Consider the following 11,689-nt stretch of genomic DNA (forward strand, 5'->3'; position numbering starts at 1 on the left):
ATGCATCACAAATAGATTATTTTTGAGACGAGGGGACGATTGGAGAGGGAGAGAACAGTCAGATGTAATTTTTCAGGAGAAATATGTTCCTGAAAGGATGCTCCTTTCTCTGATTTTCATTGTTGTGCGAGGGTCTGCTTTCTTTACACGGAATATCTTCCAGATCCCTAAAAATATTCAAATGGTTCAAACAAGCATTTAGGTATTTCACCCTGGTTAGTTCCCTGTGTCCCCTCTGTCTGGCTTTAATTAAGGGCTCCATGCTAAGTCATGCTTAAACACCAATAATGAAAATGCACTTCTTCAAACTGAGTGTTAAATTAGATTATAGTTTCTGAATGGATTGGTGTTAAAAGCTTCTTTCACCTGACTGATGTTTTTGTTTGACTCTGTTTTTCTGTCTTTACTTGACCTGTGGCCAGTTCATGCCCTGCTAAGGTGTAACTCACTGGCCTTCTGTTAACCTGACAACAAAGTCATGACCAGGTGATGTTTTGATTCACAACACAGGGAGAAACAATCTGGAATTACTTCTCTATCCACCCTAACAGACACACACAGACACGCACACACTCCCATTTGAGCAATTCAGCGACTTGCTTCAGCTGATCCTTTCCTGATGTGCTTATGAAGTAAACCTATTGATACTTTATCATTATATGGTTATTGGTAAAGCTATTGATACTGTATTATTATATGGTTATTGGTAATGCTATTGATATCATTATATGGTTCTGTAAGTTTTGTTAAAACATTACTCCTACTCGCCTCCAATGATGATGGCTAAATATTTATTATATAATAATCATCTTCATATTTATTTTCTTGTTTTCTTGACACGTTTATTCATTTATTTGTGAATAAAACAATGCATCAACAGAGTTGGTTACTTACTTTCATGCATTTATCCAAATGAACGAAAGGCCAATACTGTAAAATGTACCAGTTTCGGAAACATACATATCCTAATATCAGCACACTAGCTGTACGTATTCTATTTAAGGCAATATGCAGTTTCCTACGACCATGTATTCCAATCATTGCAATGCCCTGTATAAACTGAATACATCACCACAAAAAAATTCAGATTTAATTAGTTCATCTGTTGATAAACAGAGAAACGGGATGACAGAGAGTTACAGACACTAGATTAAACTACTTGAAACTATGGACTGCTCTCAGTATAAATATTGATTTTACCTCCCACTGTATAGGTCACAGTGCCAGTGACAGAAGATATGCTCCAGTACACACTATTCCAACTAGTTTATTACCACAGACTGCAGCTTTAATGTGGAAAAGACAGTATTTACATACATACAACTTGGCATAAGAGTTGGGCAAAAATAGAAGTCGCAACTGTAGAGAAGACTAGGTTCACTCACTCTTTGCTACTCCCATACGTAGTCTTGACCCGTCCTATAACAAGCCATATTTAGAAAGATAAGGTCTTACGTCAGTGGCCTAATGCAGATCACGTCGATTTAAAGGTTATTTGTCTGTCACTGAAAGCACTTGTGTGAGCAGCAAACAACAAGTGGACATACAGTATTTAAAAAAAGTAATTTTAATGTTACCTTTCGCACAGCTCTCATGGGTGCCAACAACAGTCAGGGTAATTTGTTTGGCCATTAAAGCTTGTTTATTCAGAACCACACTGAAGATACACTACAAGACTAAAAGAATATGGACACCCCTTCATATAAATGGATTCGGCTATTTCAGCCACAACAGGTGTATAAAATGGAGCACACAGCCATGCAATCTCCATAATGTTGCTTGATTGGTTGTTAGGCTATAGCTGGCCAAAATTAGGCTACATGAAAATTGCAATACTGTTAATATAACCGTCTGTTAGTGTGGGTTTTCAGTAAATGTATGTCAATCACAAAGCTGCATTTCATCTGCATCTGCATTTCCTGCGGTACAGGAATATTCTCAACAACAAAAGTGTGATCAAATCTGTACCCACTTTTAATCCAATGTTACATAAATATTCTCTTGGTGAGTCTAAATTCTAACTTCAATTGACAGAATAAGGGAAAATATGCTCAAATATTAGTACAGCCAAGATAGTGTGATCATGCTGCCAACCTGGTTGTAGCAGAAGAATGAGTCTGTACAGATTTAGATAGCTAACTAGTGTGAATGGATCTGGATTGACTAAGCAGAGGAAAATGGGTCTGGGCTGATATTTAGAGGTACAGTATAATTGGTAGCCTGAGGTGGTTGTTGGATGACGCAGGAGAAGGCCTGTCACCTATATACTGTCTAACGGAGCTATTACAAGGGACTACACAGGCGGCCTCGACATGACCTGTGCACAATACATATGTCAGATACTTTCAAATACTTAGAGATATTTAAGGTAGTTTAGCTTGATTTAGTTGGAGTATGCTCTTTTGGAACTATTCCATTGGTAATTACTGTAAATCTCGGCCAGCTCAACTATTTGACCCAGGTCTGGCTCCAAGAAACATAAAAAGGTTTAAGCTTAGACTTTTACTGAACAATCTGATAGATGTTTGGCATTGACTCTGAGCTCTTTACTGAATTTAAGAGTGAGCCTTCATTGCATCTAGCTGATGAAAAGCGGAGGCCTGACATATACGCTATACACAGAGAGCTGCAGATGTTGAGCATGTGTGTGTAAAAGACCTTATCTTTCAAACAGTCCGTGAAGAACATAATCACACACACACAGGGCCGGATTAATGCAGTGGCTTACCGGGTATGAAGCACCTGGGCCCAAAAAGAATAGTAAAAAAAAAACGTATGGAAGTTTATACAGCATACAATATATTATATATACAGTATACACTACCGGTCAAAAGTTTTAGAACACCTACTCATTTAAGGGTTTTTCTTTATGCCAAGAGTGTGCAAAGCTGTCAAGGCAAAGGGTGGCTACTTTGAAGAATCAAAAATCAAAAATATATTTTTATTTGTTAAACACTTTTTTGGTTACTACATGATTCCATATGAATTATTTCATAGTTTTGATGTCTTCACTATTATTCTACAGTGTAAAAAATAGTAAACAAAGAAAAACTCTTGAATGAGTAGGTGTGTCCAAACTTTAGACTGGTACAGTATACATACAGTTGAAGTCGGAAGTTTACATACATCTTAGCCAAATACATTTAAACTCAGTTTTTCACAATTCCCGACATTTAATGCCAGTAAAAATTCCCTGTCTTAGGTCAGTTTGGATCACCACTTTGTTTTAAGAATGTGAAATGTACGAATAATAGTAGAGATAAGGATTTATTTCAACTTTTATTGCTTTCATCAAATTCCGAGTGGGTCAGAAGTTTACATACACTCAATTAGTATTTGGTAGCATTGCCTTTAAATTATTATTATTTTTTTTAAAATAAATTTTACCCCCTTTTCTCCCCAATTTTCGTGGTATCCAATCGCTAGTAATTACTATCTTGTCTCATCGCTACAACTCCCGTACGGGCTCGGGAGAGACGAAGGTCGAAAGCCATGCGTCCTCCGAAGCACAACCCAACCAAGCCGCACTGCTTCTTAACACAGCGCGCCTCCAACCCGGAAGCCAGCCGCACCAATGTGTCGGAGGAAACACCGTGCACCTGGCCCCCTTGGTTAGCGCATACTGCGCCCGGCCCGCCACAGGAGTTGCTGGAGCGCGATGAGACAAGGATATCCCTACCGGCCAAACCCTCCCTAACACGGATGACGCTAGGCCAATTGTGCGTCGCCCCACGGACCTCCCGGTCGCGGCCGGCTGCGACAGAGCCTGGGCGCAAACCCAGAGACTCTGGTGGCGCAGCTAGCGCTGCGATGCAGTGCCCTAGACCACTGCGCCACCCGGGAGGCCTTAAATTGTTTAACTTGGGTTAAACACTTCGGGTAGCCTTCTACAAGCTTCCCACAATAAGTTAGGTGAATTTTGACCCATTCCTCTTGACAAAGCTGGTGTAACTGAGTCAGGTTTGTAGGCCTCCTTGCTCGCACATACTTATTCAATTCTGCCCACACATTTTCTATAGGATTGAGGTCAGGGCTTTGTGATGGCCTCTCCAATACCTTGACTTTGTTGTCCTTAAGCCATTTTGCCACAACTTTGGAAGTATGCATGGGGTCATTGTCGATTTGGTAGACCCATTTGCGACCAAGCTTTAACTTCCTGACTGATGCTTTAAGATGTTGCTTCAATATATCAACATAATTTTCCAGCCTCATGATGCCATCTATTTTGTGAAGTGCACCTGTCCCTCCTGCAGCAAAGCACCCCCACAACATGATGCTTCCACCCCGTGCTTCACGATTGGAATGGTATTCTTCGGCTTGCAAGCCAACCCCTTTTTCCTCCAAACATAACGATGGTCATTATGGCCAAACAGTTCCATTTTTGTTTCATCAGACCAGAGGGCATTTCTCCAAAAAGTACGATCTTTGTCCCCATGTGCAGTTGCAAACCTTTGTCTAGATTTTTTTATGGGGGTTTTGGAGCTGTGGATTCTTCTTTGCTGAGCGGCCTTTCAGGTTATGTCGATATAGGACTCGTTTTACTGTGGATATATATACTTTTGTACCTGTTTCCTCCAGCATCTTCACAAGGTCCTTTGCTGTTGTTCTTGGATAGATTTGCACTTTTCGCACCAAAGTACGTTCATCTCAGAATGCATCTCCTTCCTGAGAGGAATGATGGCTGCATGGTCCCATGGTGTTTATACTTGCGTACTATTGTTTGTACAGATGAACGTGGTACCTTCAGGCATTTGGAAATTGCTCCCAAGGATGAACCAGACTTGTGGAGGTCTACATTTTTTTCTGAGGTCTTGGCTGATTTCTTTTGATTTTCCCATGATGTCAAGCAAAGAAGTACTGAGTTTGAAGGTAGGCCTTGAAATACATCGACAGGTACACCTCCAATTGACTCAATTGATGTCAATTAGCCAACCAGAAGATTCTAAAGCCATGACATCATTTTCTGGAATTTTCCAAACTGTTTAAAAGGCGCAGTCAACTTAGTGTATGTAAACTTCTGACCCACTGGAATTGTGATAAAGTGAATTATAAGATAAATAATCTGTCTGTAAACAATTGTTGGAAAAGTACTTGTGTCATGCACAAAGTAGATGTCCTAACCGACTTTCCAAAACGATAGTTTGTTAACAAGAAATTTGTGGAGTGGTTGAAAAAAGAGTTTTAATGACTCCAACCTAAGTGTATGTAAACTTCCGACTTCAACTGGACATATATATATATATATATATATAGAGTGCACAAAATATTAAGGATTACTTTCTCTTACCATGACATAGACTGACTAGTTGAATCCAGGTGAAAGCTATGATCCCTTATTGATGTCATTTCTTAATTCATTAGAGTCAACATGGGCCAGCATCCCTGTGGAAGGCTTTCGACACCTTGTAGAGTCCATGCCCTGAGAAAATTATTATATTCTGAGTGCAAAAGGAGGTGGAGGTTGGGGGGGGGTCTGTCTGTATATTGCTTCATTGGCATCGGTAATTGTTTGTTTGAATTCAATACCAGATTGATCTCAGTTGGTCAGTGTCTGAGTAGCCACTCATTTCGACCATTTGTGTGGTATTAAAAAATATTCAGCTGTCTTTTGTCCTGTAAATGACACAGAATTGCATGAAATGCGTTTTTAAAATGCCATGTTTTTTCTAGCCTTGCTAAATAAGGTTCCCCATATGTGGAAATCCTAATAACACCTCTGCTCAACTGTAGCCTATGCCACATGGCAAATGTTATTATAGCTCTATTTTAAGGTATTTTTCATTCAACTGTAAATTTACCACGCATCGAATTGCATCTTGGTACACGGATTTGTTTACAGATAATTACGGTGTGCCAGGAAGTGGGGGAGCTATAAATAATTCAAAACCCCAGGACCTATGATTTCTCACACTCACACAGACAGTAAGTGACTGTCTCTGGAACAGCAGTGAAGTAATCAATCAAGTGTAGAATTGTGTAACACTGTTCCCTTACCACGAGGCCACACAATGTGTTTCAGACATTCCAGATAGCTCAAAACGTATGTTTCTTAGAGCTTGGGGAGAGCGTGGTTGTCCTATGGTTATTTTTCATATAACCTTCCCAGAACTTTCTGGGAAAGGTGCAGGATAGTTGCTTGGTTTTAGAACACTTTAAGGAACTTAACAAAAAAACGGATTTCATTACAGAATGTTTCCTAAAGATTCACAGATGGTTATATGTCATTTTATTTTAGGTAATTTTCTAGCCATGTTCTCCAAATTGTTTGACATTGGGAATGTTCTTAAAAAGTTCACAGAACTTTAAGAAACAACATTCTTCTACAAACAACAACATACAGACGCACACAAACATCCACAACATCACCCCTGTCCAGACCCACCTGTTCACACCCCCTTCTTCAGTCCCCACATCACTCTCCGCCATCTGGCCTCAAACTGCACCATTTTGTTTCTCTCCATAGCCCATGCATTTTCAACATTTAGATAATAAAGAATTTCAGGATTGGTTGATTGTCTCTTTTTAAGTATATGTTTTTAAAAAAAATGATTGACGACAAAAGTATCGTCCAACCCGTCAGGTATCTCATTGCAACCTCATATGCCATGTCTTGAAATATGCAAACAAACGGATTAAAAGTAAATTGACATTATACATTCGGTGGGAATTTGATTACTTCAGCATGTTTCCCACGGGTTTCCTCAGAGCCCCACATTTTTGAGCTCCACCTGTATACCTGTTTGGATGTTATTTTTACATTAACATGTGTCACATATCAGTTTGCAAGAAAAAGTTACAAAAAAAATCTGTGAGTTAATAAAGCCGCATACAAACATGATCATTTTTTTGCTTTCTTGAGTAAGGCAGCTCCAAATTGTAGGTGTTTCAGCCTAGCTCAGTGCTTTCTGTGGTGGTGGGGCAGTCAGCGGAAAATACAGAGCGTAGGGGTTGGTAATGTTCTCTAGTTGGCTCAGTGTTCTGTCACTCATGGGGACACTACGTCAATGCAAAATCTACGGGGAGAGATAAAATATTCAAGCCCCTTGTGTGCTGCCATTGAGTTACATTAGAAGTGCCAATCCAAGAAGGCTCAAGGTCATTGGCCACATATAAAATGAAATCAAATCACGTTATATCTACAGTAGCTTTGATTGGACTCATGTGAACATCATTCTTTCAAAATCTTAGCTAGTAAGCTAGCAGTCGTCATCATGAATCAAGTCGACAATCTACTGGCAAATTATTTTCAACCCTTGTCATATAAAGAGAAATTATGAAGAGAAATTATAGATAAAACATATCGGTGCTCATCGGCCATTGGACATAAACATTACACAACAAGTTGGAAATCACAAATTCAATAATGAGTGGTTTGGAAGGCTAACTGCAAGCATTGCAAAGCAATCACTAGTCTGCTATTCAGTGGAGTGGATGCTTGACTTAAGCAATGTTCTCAGAACATTCAGAAAATGTATGCTTTCTGTCAGTTCTTGGCGATATTCCTGGAATGTTCTAAAAAATGGAATTCTACACATTAACATCAATAAGCTCAGTGCCCACTTATTAGTTATACTTGATCTTAATGAGTCCTGGTTTCCTTTGAAATGTGGTCTGTTTGAATAGTCTAAAATGAACAGCTTTGTATGCGTAAAAAAAACATGGCATGCTAGCTCCATCCTCGTGGTGCTGTGGACTAATTCCATGGATAGCGAGTGAAAATTACAGGTTTGAATCTCACTGATGCCATGTCACAATCAAAAAGAAATGTGCTTGCATGATTAATGCCTAAGCAAATTTCCATTTGTCATATCTGTAATAAATAAGATAGAAGTATTATTAAAAGTCTTGTTGAAACATTCAGTCAAACTTTCAAGGAAGTTATTAAAAAACCTCCAAATAATATTTGCATTTCTTTCTTAGTGTTAATAAAACTTTCACTAATAACCATAACAAAAGATTTAGAGAATATTCTCAGATTGTTACTTAATTACCTTAAAATACTATATAATTTCCCTTCTCAGAGTGTTAATAAAATCTCCCAGGAAAACTGTCAAGGAGCTTGAGTAAAATGCTATCAGGACCTCCTTGCAACCTAAAAAGAAACAGTCCCAGAACAGTCTAGAAGGTTCGCTTCTGTTGTCAGAATGTAACAAAAAGTTCTGTTTTACCAGTCAGGAAACATACTGTAGGGCTTCGTTCCCATAACCAATCTGAATCCAAAAATAGACGTTGCCACAGTTTCCAAAGAACCAAACATGCTAGCTGGGTTGAGGCAAACTGTAGAAATGTATTTCCCTGCTCCTCATTTTGCTATCAATATTTTTGGGTTTATGTTATTATTTTAGTTTGCAATATTAAGAAATTTGTTCTCGACTTCAGAAGTTTTGCTTGATATTAATTGCACAACAGAGAACTCACTCACGAGAGGATTGCACCATATATTAATAATGTTACTCTATTAAAGGTGTTTGTTGCGACAATACTTCATTGAAACATTAACAAAGTAGGCTCCCCACCACAGTTTCGGTAAAAAGCTGAGGGATGGGGGTGCAGAAATGCAAAGACTACACTATGGATGCAAGGACTGACCCGCCATGAAATATTTGTTTTGTTTCAACCATGTTTTAACCTGTTTTGGCTGCAGGGGCAGTATTGAGTAGCCAGATAAAAGGTGCCCATTTCAAACGGCCTCGTACTCAATTCTTGCTCGTACAATATGCATATTATTATTACTATTGGATAGAAAACACTCTCTAGTTTCTAAAACCGTTTGAATTATATCTGTGAGTAAAACAGAACTCATTTGGCACAAACTTCCTGACCAGGAAGTGGAAAGTCTGAAAACTATGCTCTCTTCTAGGTCCTGCCTATAAATGGGCATGATACGTATTAGTATACATGCACGTCATACACCTTCCCCTGGATGTCAAGAGGCGGTGAGAGAAGAAATGGGGTGTTTATCTTGGTCTGAAGTGGAATAACAGCTCTTGGAATGACGTGTCACCCATTTCCTGTTTTCAGGAAGGCGCGAGAAGGAACCTGGATTTGCCTTCTGATAAGCTGCCGTTATGGACGACTAATATCTCCGGCTTTGATTTTATTTGATACATGTGACCATATCATCGTAAAGTGTGTTTTTTCAATATAGTTTAATCAGATTATTGAAATTTTTTCGGGAGTTTTGCCGTGTTCCGTTCTCTTCCGTTTGTTGACATGGAGAGATTTGTGCCACTTGGCTAGTGTGCTTGCTAAATGGAGAGGGAAAGAGGCCGTTCTAAATCCAAACAACGATTGTTATTGACAAAGGACCCCTTGTACAACATTCTGATGGAAGATCAGCAAAAGTAGGAAACATTTTATGATGCTATTTCATATATCTGTCGTACATGTGAACTAGTCGTCGGCGCCCAGCTTTTGGGTACTCTAGCTATACCGAAGCTGTATGTCGAAATGAAGTTATTTTTAGAATTCTAACATGGCGATTGCATTAAGAACTAGTGGATCTATCATTTCCTATACAACATGTATTTTTTTGTTATGTTTATGAATAGCTATTTGGTCAGAATATGTGTGTCAGAAAAAGTGTCAGAAAAAACTCCGGACGTTGTGGGAAAAAATTAGCTAAGTTAGCACAATGTATAACCATTGATTTCAGCTCTAAATATGCACATTTTCGAACAAAACATAAGTGTATGTATAACCTGATGTTATAGGACTGTCATCTGATGAAGAATATCAAGGTTAGTCAAAAATTATATATCTTTTACTGGTTTGTTACGATCGCTAACTTTTACTGCTGGGAAATGGCTTGTGTTTTTGGCTATTGTGGTAAGCTAATATAACGCTATATTGTGTTTTCGCTGTAAAACACTTAATAAATCGGAAATATTGGCTGGAATCACAAGATGCCTGTCTTTCATTTGCTGTACACTATGTATTTTTCAGAAATGTTTTATGATGAGTATTTAGGTATTTGGCGTTGGTGTCTGTAATTATTCTGTCTGCTTTCGGTGCAATTTCTGATTGTAGCTGCAATGTAAACTATGATTTATACCTGAAATATGCACATTTTTCGAACAAAACAGATTTATTGAATAACATGTTATAAGACTGTCATCTGATGAAGTTGTTTCTTGGTTAGTTTGGTTGGTTCTTGGTTAGTTAGGTTGGCTTTGTGCATGCTACCTGTGCTGTGAAAAATGTCTGTCCTTTTTTGTATTTGGTGGTGAGCTAACATAAATATACGTGCTGTTTTCGCTGTAAAACATTTTAAAAATCGGACATGTTGGCTGGATTCACAAGATGTGTACCTTTCATTTGCTGTATTGGACTTGTTAATGTGTGAAAGTTAAATATTTCAAAAAAATATATTTTGAATTTCGCGCCCTGCACTTGAAGTGGCTGTTGTCATATTGTGGCCTCGGGCTTGCAGCCATTAAGCTATATAGTGTTTGTTTATATTTACTTTGTTTACAAACATTGGAGTAAATGTGGAGTTTTCTTACAGGTGAAACTGCAAGTTAGATTTTCACTTTCACATGTGGAATTGCAAGTTCACATGTGAAAAACTCACTTTCACATATAAGACTGTACATTTTTACATTTTATTATTTTTCACATGTGAACTTACAATTCCACATGTGAAACGCATGTGAAACTGCATATCCGATTGTCACGTGGAAGTTTTGAAAATGTGAAACCTCAAATTTCACATGGAAGTTTTGAAACTGCAATTCACATATGAGGTGAAAACATCTTATTCTCCTCACCTATGAAAGGTGGTGCTAACATGTAAACTCTAAATTGAATATATGTGAAAATATGATTTCATGTGAAATTTAAGCTCAGCATGTGGAAACAGTTCTTTCACCGGTTAAACTGCAAATTTGATATGTTTTTTTTGTAAGGGTTCTACCTGTGTCTGTGTGTGTGTCTACTTGCCTATCAGGTCGGCATTCACTGATCCAGATACAGTGGCAAGAAAAAGTATGCGAACCCTTTGGAAATACCTGAATTTCTGCATGAATTGGTCATAAAATTTGATCTGATCTTCATCTAGGTCACAACAATAGACAAACACAGTCTGCTTAAACTAATAACGCACAAACAATTATACATTTTCATGTATTTCTCTGAACACACCATGTAAACATTCACAGAGCAGGGAGGAACAAGTATGTGAACCCTTGGATTTAATAACTGGTTGACCCTCGTTTGGCAGCGGACTACTAAAGAAAAACCAGCCCCGTCGCGGACCACGACCACGATGTCTTGCACCCAGACAGACTAAACAACTTCTTTGCTCGCTTTGAGGACAATACAGTGCCACTGACACGGCCCGGTACCAAAACCTGCAGGCTCTCCTTCACTGCAGCCAACGTGAGTAAAACATTTAAACGTGTTAACCCTCGCAAGGCTGCAGGCCCAGACGGCATCCCCGGCCGCGTCCTCAGAGCATGCGCAGACCAGCTGGCTGGTGTGTTTACGGACATATTCAATCAATCCTTATCCCAGTCTGCTGTTCCCACATGCTTCAAGAGGGCCACCATTGTTCCTGTTCCCAAGAAAGCTAAGGTAACTGAGCTAAATGACTACCGCCCTGTAGCACTTACTTCCGTCATCATGAAGTGCTTTGAGAGACTAGTCAAGGACCATATCACCTTCACCCTACCTGACACCCTAGACCCAC

This window comes from Salvelinus namaycush, chromosome 10 (assembly GCF_016432855.1).
Source record: "Salvelinus namaycush isolate Seneca chromosome 10, SaNama_1.0, whole genome shotgun sequence".
Lineage (NCBI taxonomy): Eukaryota > Metazoa > Chordata > Actinopteri > Salmoniformes > Salmonidae > Salvelinus > Salvelinus namaycush.